The 10,999-nt window shown below is 38.2% G+C and overlaps 1 pseudogene; it reads left to right on the top strand.

Annotated features, from left to right (window-relative positions):
* Nucleotides 1-8,986: 8,986 nt before the first annotated feature.
* Nucleotides 8,987-9,824, top strand: LOC132515502 (small ribosomal subunit protein uS2B-like; annotated as a pseudogene).
* The last annotated feature ends 1,175 nt before the right edge of the window (nucleotides 9,825-10,999 follow it).

The following is a 10,999-nucleotide window of genomic DNA, read 5'->3' as shown; positions in this document are numbered from 1 at the left end:
AATTCAACATCCATTAATAAATTCTCTCATCATTGTTGGTATAGAGAGAACACATCTCAATATAAGAAAGGCCATTTGTGACAAACCCACAGCTAACAGCATACTCAACATTGAAAAACTAACTTTTCCTCTAAAATCAACAAGACAAAGATACCTACTCTCACCACTTCTATTTAACACAGTATTGAAAGTCCAACTGACAAGAAAATGAAATAAAAGGCATCCAATTGTAAGGGTAGAAGTAAAACTGTCACTGTTTGTAGATGGTGTGATACTATATACAGAAAACCCTAAAGTATCCACAAAAAAACTATTAAAAGTAATAAATGAATTCAGTAAAGCTGCAGGATACAAGATTAACATACAGAAATCTGTTACCTTTCTATGTACACTAATAATGAACTGTCAGAGAATTCCAGAAAACAGTTTCATTTACAAGTGTATCAAAAAGAATAAAATACCTATGAATAAACTTAACCAAGGAGGTGAACGACCTATACTCTAGAAACCATAAGATACTGATGAAGGAAATTGAAGACAATACAAATAAGTGAAAAGATAGCCCATGTTTATGGATCAGAAGAATTAATAGTTAAAATCTCCATTCTACCCAAATTAATCTACAAATTTAATGCAATTATCAAAATACCCATGACAGTTTTCACACAACTAGAATAATCCTAAAATTTATATAAAACCACAGAATACCCCAAATAGCCAAAGTAATTTTGAGAAGAACAAAGCTGGAAGTATCACACTCCCTGACTGCAGACTATACTACAAAGCTACAGTAGTCAAAACAGTATGGTAGACCTTCAAGATGGCAGAGGAGTAAGACGTGGAGATCACCTTCCTCCCTACAAATACATCAGAAATACATCTACATGTGGAACAACTCCTACAGAACACCTACTGAACGCTGGCAGAAGACCCCAGACTTCCCAAAAGCCATGTGGCTGACAGGGTCTTGGTGCTCCAGCCGGGTGTCAGGCCTGTGCCTCTGAGGTGGGAGAGCCAAGTTCAGGACGTTGGACCACCAGAGACCTCCCGGCTCCACATAGTATCAAACAGCGAAAGCTCTCCCAGAGATCTCCATCTCAATGCTAAGACCCCGCTCCACTCAACAACCAGCAACCTACACTGCTGGACACTCTATGCCAAACAACTAGCAAGACAGGAACACAACCCCACCCATTAGCAGAGAGGCTGCCTAAAATCATAAAAAGGTCACAGATACCCCAGAACACACCACTGGATGTGGTCCAGCCCACCAGAACACAGGCATCAGTCCCCTCCACCAGGAAGCCTACACAACCCACTGAACCAACCTTAGCCACTGGGGGCAGACACCAAAAACGACGGGAACTATGAACCTGCAGCCTGCGAAAAGGAGACCCCAAACACAGTAAGTTAAGCAAAATGAGAAGACACAGAAACACAGAGCAGATGAAGGATCAAGGTAAAAACCCACCAGACCAAACAAATGAAGAGGAAATAGGCAATCTACCTGAAAAAGAATTCAGAGTAATGATAGTAAAGATGATCCAAAATCTTGGAAATAGAATGGAGGAAGTACAAGAAACGTTTAACAAAGACCTAGAAGAACTAAAGAACAAATGATGAACAACACAATAAATGAAATTAAAAATTGTCTAGAAGGAATTAATAGCAGGATAACTGAGGAAGAATAACGGATAAGAGAGCTGGAAGATAAAATATTGGAAATAACTACCACAGAGCAGAATAAAAAAAAAAGAATGAAAAGAATTGAGGACAGTCTCAGAGACCTCTGGGACAACACTAAATGTACCAACATTCAAATTATAGGGGTCCCAGAAAAAGAAAGGGACTGAGAAAATATTTAAAGAGATTATAGTTGAAAACTTCTCTAATATGGGAAAGAGTCAGTCAAGTCCAGGAAGCACAGAGAGTCCCATACAGGATAAATCCAAGGAGAAACACACCAAAACACATATTAATCAAACTATCAAAAATTAAATACAAAGAAAAAATATTAAAAGCAGCAAGGGAAAAACAACAAATAACATACAAGGGAATCCCCTAAGGTTAGCAGCTGAACTTTCAGCAGAAACTCTGCAATCCACAAGGGAGTGGCAGGACATATTTAAAGTGATAAAAGAGAAAAAGTAACAACCAAGATTACTATACGCAACAAGGATCTCATTCAGATTCGACACAGAAATTAAAACCTTTACAGACAAGCAAAAGCTAAGAGAATTCAGCACCACCATACCAGCTTTATAACAAATGCTAAAGGAATTTCTCTATGCAGGAAACACAGAGAAGGAAAAGACCTACAATAACAAACCCAAAACAATTGAGAAAATGGTAATAAGAACATACATATCTATAATTACCTTAAATGTAAATGGATTAAATGTTCCAACCAAAAGACATAGACTGGCTGAAAGGATACAAAAACAAGACCTGTATATATGCTGTCTACAAGAGACCCACTTCAGACCTAGGGACACAAACAGACTGAAAGTGAGGGGATGGAAAAAGATATTCCATGCAAAGGGAAATCAAAAGAAAGCTGGAGTAGCAATTCTCATATCAGACAAAATAGACATTAAAATAAAGACTATTACAAGAGACAAAGAAGGACACTACATAATGATCAATCCAAGAAGAAGATATAACAATGGTAAATATTTAGGCACCCAACATAGGAGCACCTCAATGGATAAGGGAAATGCTAACAGCCATAAAAGGGGAAATCAGCAGTAACACAATCATAGTAGGGAACTTTAACACCCCACTTTCACCAATGGACAGATCATCCAAAATGAAAATAAATAAGGAAACAAACACAAGCTTTAAATGATGCATTAAACAAGATGGACTTAATTGATATTTATATGACATTCCATCCAAAAACAACAGAATACACTTTCTTCTCAAGTGTTCATGGAACATTCTGCAGGATACATCATATCTTGGGTCACAAATCAAGCCTTGGTAAATTTAAGAAAATTGAAATCATACCAAGTATCTTTCCCGACCACAACACTATGAGACTAGATATCAATTACAGGAAAAAATCTGTAAAAAATAAAAACACATGGAGGCTAAACAGTGCATTACTAAATAACCAAGAGATCACTGAAGAAATCAAAGAGGAAATCAAAAAATACCTAGAAACAAATGACAATGAAAACACGAGGACCCAAAACCTATGGGATGCAGCAAAAGCAGTTCTAAGAGGGACGTTTATAGGAATACAATCCTACCTAAAGAAACACCTTACACCTAAAGCAATTAAAGAAAGAAGAACAAAAAAACCCCAACGTTAGCAGAAGGAAAGAAATCATAAAGATCAGATCAGAAATAAGTGAAAAAGAAATGAAGGAAACAATAGCAAAGATCAATAAAACTAAAAGCTGGTTCTTTGTGAAGATAGACAAAATTCATAAACCATTAGCCAGACTCATCCAGAAAAAAAGGGAGAAGACTCAAATTAATAGAATTAGAAATGAAAAAGGAGAAGTAACAACTGACACTGCCGAAAAACAAAGGATCATGAGAGATTACTACAAGCAACTATATGCCAATAAAATGGACAACCTGGAAGAAATGGACAAATTCTTAGAAAAGCACAACCTTCTGAGACTGAACCAGGAAGAAATAGAAAATATAAACAGACCAATCACAAACACTGAAATTGAGACTGTGATTAAAAATCTTCCAACAAACAAAAGCCCAGGACCAGATGGCTTCACAGGCAAATTCTACCAAACATTTAGAGAAGAGCTAACACCTATCCTTCTCAAACTCTTCCAAAATATAGCAGAGGGAGGAACACTCCCCAACTCATTCTACGAGGCCACCACCACCCTGATACCAAAACCAAAGATGTCACAAAGAAAGAAAACTACAGGCCAATATCACTGATGAACATAGATGCAAAAATCCTCAACAAAATACTAGCAAACAGAATCCAACAGCACATTAAACGGATCATACACCATGATCAAGTGGGGTTTTTCCCAGGAATGCAAGGATTCTTCAATATACGCAAATCAATGTGATAAACCATCTTAACAAACTGAAAGAGAAAAACCATATGATCATCTCCAAAGATGCCAAAAAAGCTTCTGACAAATTTCAACACCCATTTATGATAAAAAACCCTCCAGAAAGTAGGCATACAGGAAACTTACCTCAACATAATAAAGGCCATATATGACAAACCCACAGCCAACATCATTCTCCATGGTGAAAAACTGAAACCATTTCATCTAAGATCAGGAACAAGATAAGGTTGTCCACTCTCACCACTCTTATTCAACAAAGTTTTGGAAGTTTTAGCCACAGCAATCAGAAAAGAAAAAGGGAATAAAGGAATAAAAAAATAAATAAATAATAAAAGGAATCCAAATTGGAGAAGCAGCAGTAAACCTGTCACTGTTTGCAGATGACATGATACTATACATAGAGAATCCTAAAGATGCTACCAGAAAACTACTAGAGCTAATCAATGAATTTGGTAAAGTAGCAGGATACAAAGTTAATGCACAGAAATCTCTTGCATTCCTATACACTAATGATGAAAAATCTGAAAGAGAAATTAAGGAAACACTCCCATTTACCACTGCAACAAAAAGAACAAAATACCTAGGAATAAACCTACCTAAGGACACAAAAGACCTGTATGCAGAAAAACTATGAGACACTGATGAAAGAAATTGATGATGACACAAATAGATGGAGAGATATACCATGTTCTTGGATTGGAAGACTCAACATTGTGAAAATTACTATACTACCCAAAGCAATCTACAGATTCAATGCAATCCCTATCAAACTACCAATGGCATTTTTCACCAGACTAGAACAAAAAATTTCACAATTTGTATGGAAACACAAAAGACTCCGAACAGCCAAAGCAATCTTGAGAAAGAAAAAAGGAGCTGGAGGAATCAGGCTCCTTGACTTCAGACCACACTACAAAGCTACAGTAATCAAGACAGTATGGTACTGGCACAAAAGCAGAAATGTAGATCAATGGAACAGGATAGAAAGCCCAGAGATAAACCCACGCACATACGGTCACCTTATTTTGGATAAAGGAGGCAAGAATATACAATAGAGAAAAGACAGCCTCTTCAATAAGTGGTGCTGGGAAAACTGGACAGTTGCATGTAAAAGAATGAAATAAGAACACTCCCTAACGCCATACACAAAAATAAACTCAAAATGGATTAAAGACATAAATGTAAGGCCAGACACTATCAAACTCTTAGAGGAAAACATACGTAGGACACTCTATGACCTAAATCACAGCAAGATCCTTTTTGACCCACCTCCTACAGAAATGGAAATAAAAACAAATGGGACCTAATGAAACTTCAAAGCTTTTGCACAGCAAAGGAAACCATAAACAAAACAAAAAGAAAACGTTCAGAATGGGAGAAAATATTTGCAAATGAAGCAACTGACAAAGGATTAATCTCCAAAATTTACAAGCAACTCATGCAGCTCAATATCAAAGAAAAAACCCAATCCAAATATGGGCAGAAGACCTAAATAGATATTTCTGCAAAGAAAATATACAGATTGCCGACAAACACATGAAAGGATGCTCAACATCCCTAATCATTATAGAAATGCAAATCAAAACTACAATGAGGTATCACCTCATAACGGCCATCATCAAAAAATCTACAAACAATAAGTGCTGGAGAGGGTGTGGAGAAAAGGGAACCCTCTTGCACTGTTGGTGGGAATGTAAATTGATACAGTACTATGGAGAACAGTATGGAAGTTCCTTAAAAAGCTAAAAACAGATCTACCATATGACCCAGCAATCCCACTACTGGGCATATACCCTGAGAAAACCATAATTCAAGAAGAGTCATATACCACAGTATTCATTGCAGCTCTATTTACAGTAGCCAGGACACGGAAGCAACCGAAGTGTCCATCGACAGATGAATGGATAAAGAAGATGTGGCAAATATATACAATGGAATATTACTCAGCCATAAAAAGAAATGAAATTGAGTTATCTGTAGTGAGGTGGATGGACCTAGAGTCTGTCATACAGTGTGAAGTAAGTCAGAAAGAGAAAAACAAATACCACATGCTAACACATATATATGGAATCTAAAAAAAAGGTTCTGAAGTACCTAGGGGCAGCACAGGAATAAAGATGCAGACATAGAGAATGGACTTGAGGATACGGGGAATGGGAAGGGTTGACTGGGACAAAGTGAGAGAGTGGCATGTACACTACCAAATGTAAAATAGCTAGTGGGAAGCAGCCGCATGGCACAGGGAGATTAGCTTGGTGCTTTGTGTCCACCTAGAGGGGTGGATAGGGAGGGTGAGAGGGAGACACAAGAGGGAGGAGATATGGGGATATACATAGGAGATTATTCCTATGTATATGTATAGCTGATTCACTTTGTTATAAAGCAGAAACTAACACACCATTGTAAAGCAATTATACTCCAATAAAGATGTTAAAAAAAGAAAAACACAGTATGGTACTGGCACAGAAAAAGACACATAGATCAATGGAACAGCATAGAGATCCCAGGAATAAACCTACATACCTATGTTCAATTAATCTGCAACAAAGGAGGCAAGAATATACAATGGAGAAAAGACAATGTCTTCAATAAGTGGTGCTGGGAAAACTGGACAGCTACATGTAAAAGAATGAAATTAGAACATTTTCTCACACCATATACAAAAATAAGCTCAACATGGCTTAAAGTCCTAAATGTAAGACCTGAAACCATAAAGCTCCTAGAAGAAATCATAGATAGACACTCTGACATAAATCATAGCAATTTTTTTTTTGGATGTGTCTCATAAGGCAAAGGAAACAAAAGCAAAAATAAACAAATGGGACCTAATTAAACTTAAAAGCTTTGGCACAATAAAGGAAACGATCAACAAAATGAAAGGACAACATACTGAATGGGAGAAAATATTTGCAAATCATATATCAGATATGGGATTAATATCCAAAATATATTAAGTCGTCATACAACTCAGTAGCAAAAAAAAAAAAAAATTATTTTAAAATGGGCAGAGGCTCTGAAGAGACATTTTTACAGAGACATACAGATGGCCGACAGGCACATGAAAGGATACTCAACATCATTAATAATCAGAGAAATGCAAACCAAAACCACAATAAGGTATCACCTCACACCTGTCAGAATGGCTATCATCAAAAAGTCTACAAATAACAAATGTTGGTAAGGACGTTGAGAAAAGGGAACCCTTGTACATTGTTGGTGGGAATGTAAATTGATGCAGCCGCTATGGAAAACAGTATGGAGGTTTCCCAAAGAACTGAAAATAGAAATGCCATAGGATCCTGTAATTCCACTCCTGAGTATATATCCGAGGAGAATGAAAACACTAATTTGAAAAGATACACGCACCCCAATGTTCATAGGAGCATTATTTACAATAGCCAAGCAACCTAAGTGTTCATCAACAGACGAACGCATAAAAAAGGTATGGTGTGTATATATACAATGGAATATTACTCATCCATAAAATATAATGAAATTCTTCAATTTGTAATAAAGTGGATGGACCTATAGACTATTATGCTTAGTGAAATAAGTCAGAGAAATACAAATACTGTATGTTATCACATGTGGAATCTAAAAAATAAAACAAATGTATATAACAAAAGAAACAGACCCACAGATATAGAGAACAAATTAGTGGTTACCAGTGGGGAGAGGGAAGGCAGGAGGAGCAAGGTAATGGCAGAGGATTAACTGGTACAAACTACTACTATGTATAAAATAAGCTACAAGGACATATTGTACAGCACAGGGAAATATAGCCATTATTTTATAACTTTAAATGGAGTATAATTAATCTATAAAAATACTGAATCAATATGTTGTACACCTGAAACCAATATTATAAATAAACTACAATTAAAAATAAAGTGAATTAACATTTCACATTTCTAAATAATTTAATTTGCTCTCTATATTATTTATGAGAACTTACTTTATACTCTGCAAAATAATCAATTATGACTCCACTGGAATACTATGGTTTATGAACACATTTTTCTATGCATTTAAACACAACTACACTATTTTTATAAGAGTGTTAATTCAAATAAACCTCAAATTGCAAAACAAATATATATGCCTCAATTTTTTAAATTAATAATAAATTTTTAAAAAATCATAGATGACAGGGCCCCTCCCTCTGACCTATTAGTGACAACTCTCCAGGAAAAAGAGGGGAAGAAGCTGCAGTATCCCACTGCTCCCCTCCCTGTGCCCAGAAACACCTCTTTAGTTATCTTCCACACCCTGCAGGTCTAGGACCTCAGGTGAAGGGCCAGTAGCTCACTAGAAACATTAGGAAGCCAAATGGACTGATGCCCAAGTGGACCACTACTGCTTCTGCCACAAGGTCACTGTGGGGCCAGCAGCTTTTCTGGGTGCTGCATCTGCCTCCCTCACACTCCTGCCAGGTTTATGTTAACTTGGAAGGACTTGAGCGGACTTCAGTTTAGCTCAGAGAACTGTGCTAGATCTTGATTTCTAAATGTCATTAAAGGAACTAAATGTCATAAAAGGAACAGAGATCCTGGGAAAATAGCTAGTTCTAGGGCTGGGGCAGAGAAAATACAAGTCTGGAGCACCTTATAGTACCATAAGTTTAAGCAAGTGCTCAAAAACCAAAATGAACTATGTCAAAGGGACACAGGAACCAACCTGAAAGCACCCACTGGCCAAGGCTGTGACAATTTCAGCAATAAAATAAATAACAATATAGTACGGAATTATGACCCAAAGTATAAAATAAATACACATACTGATATAAGTGATTGAAAAATAAATGAGGTAGAAGAGACACACCTTCCTTACAGAAGCACTCCAAGTGATATATGTAGAGCCCTTCTGCACTACCCAGAAAGAGATCCATATGGCATTGTCCTCCGTTCCTGTAACAAAGGGGAATTTTCATGACGTCCACAGTTCTTGATGTCCTGCAAATGAAAAAGGAGGATGTCCTCAAATTACTTGCAGCGGGAACCCACTTAGGTGGGACCAACCTTGAGTTCCAAGTGGAACATTTCATCTACCAAAGGAAAACTGATGGCATCTATATCATAAATCTAAAGAGGACTCAGGAGAAGCTTCCACTGGCAGTTCATGCCATTGTTGCCATGAAAAACCTGGTTGATGTCAGTGTCATTCTCCAGGGACACTGGCCAGCAGCCTCTGCTGAAGTTGGCTGCTGCCACTGGAACGACTCCTGTTGCTTGGTGCTTCACTCCTGGAATCTTCCCTAATCAGATCCAGACAGCCTTCCAGAAGCCTCGTTCTTCTGGTGGATATCACCCCAGGGCTGACAAACAGCCTCTATGTTAACCTGTCTACCATCAAGAGTCTCCCTTTTTGCTATGTGGACACTGTCATCTCCTGCAGTGACAAGGAAGCTCACTCAGTGGGTCTGATGTGGTGGAGGCTGGTCTAGGAAGTTCTATGCAGGCTTCTATGAACACCCATGAGAGATCATGTGTGATTCTACTTATACAGAGATCCTGAAAGGACTGAAAAGGAAGAGCAGGGTATGCTAAAAAGGCTGTGACTGTGGAGGATTTCCAAGCGAATGAACTGCTTCAGCTTCTGACTTTACTGCTGCTCAACCTGAGGTTACAGGCTGGCCTGAAGGCAAGCAAGTGCCCTTTGTGCCTATCTGCAGAACACTGGAGTGCTCAGCCTGCCACTGAAGGCTGGCCTGCAGCTCCCACTGCTCAGGACACTGAATGGGTGGGAAAAACCACTGGGTGGTCTTAAGCTGTTCTTCCACAGGCTGTTAAACAGAAAACAGAGATAAGGTTGCCAGAAAATAATCAGTTTTGAAATAAATAAATGAATAAAAATATATGTAGATACTATCCCTTCCAGAAGGTAGAGTTAGAGGTTCTTCCACCCTTTGAGAGGAGATTAAACTTAGTGACTTGTTCCCAGTGAACAGAATAGGGAAAGGAAAAACACATTCCCCAAGTGATGAAGGTTCACATCCCCAGTGATGTCATGTGCGTAATGTGTGTCGCCTGATACGTATGATGAAAAGTGCACTTCACCTCTGTGGTGTATTTCCCCCAAACCCATAACGTCAGTCTAACCATGAGAAAACAGACAAATCAAGTTTGGGGGACATTTCTGCAGGAAACTTTGCCAGTACCCCTCAAGACTGTCATGAAAAGGGAAGGCTGAAAAATTGTCACAGACTAGGGGAGACATGTAAACCAAATGCAGTATGGTATCCTGGTCTGGACCAGAACAGAAAGAGGACATTAATGGAAAAACTGGTGAAATCCAAATAAAGTCTGAAGTTTAATTAACAGTAATAAACCAATGCAGTTTCTTAGTTTTAACAAATGTATCATGGAAATGCAAAATGTAACCGATGGGGGGAAATTGGGTGAGGGATATACGGAACTCTGTACTACCTTTGCCACTTTCTGTAAATCTAAAATTATTTCAAAATAAAAAGTTTATTCTTTAAAAAGTATACTAACTGGGCTTCCCTGGTGGCACAGTGGTTAAGAATCCGCCTGCTAATGCAGGGGACAAGGGTTCAAGCCCTGGACCAGGAAGACCCCCATGCCGAGGAGCAACTAAGCCCATGCGCCACAACTACTGAGCCTGCACTCTAGAGCCCACAAGCCACAACTACTGAGCCCGCATGCCACAACTACTGAAGCCCATGCACCTAGAGCCCGTGCTCCGCAACGAGAAGCCACCATAATGAGAAGCCCACGCACCACAACAAAGAGTAACGCCCATTCACCACAACTAGAGAAAGCCCGCATGCAGCAACGAAGACCCAACGCAGCCAAAAATAAATAAATTAAATATATATATATATATATATATATATATATATATATATATACACACACACTACTAACTGGACATGAGAAGGGATGCAAAGATGAGACAGTCATTGCCCTCAGAATCTTCAG

Source organism: Lagenorhynchus albirostris, chromosome 2 (genome assembly GCF_949774975.1).
Source record: "Lagenorhynchus albirostris chromosome 2, mLagAlb1.1, whole genome shotgun sequence".
NCBI classification, from domain to species: Eukaryota; Metazoa; Chordata; class Mammalia; order Artiodactyla; family Delphinidae; genus Lagenorhynchus; species Lagenorhynchus albirostris.
The sequence above is the reverse complement of the archived record's forward strand: the minus strand, read 5'-3'. Positions and strand labels throughout refer to the sequence as shown.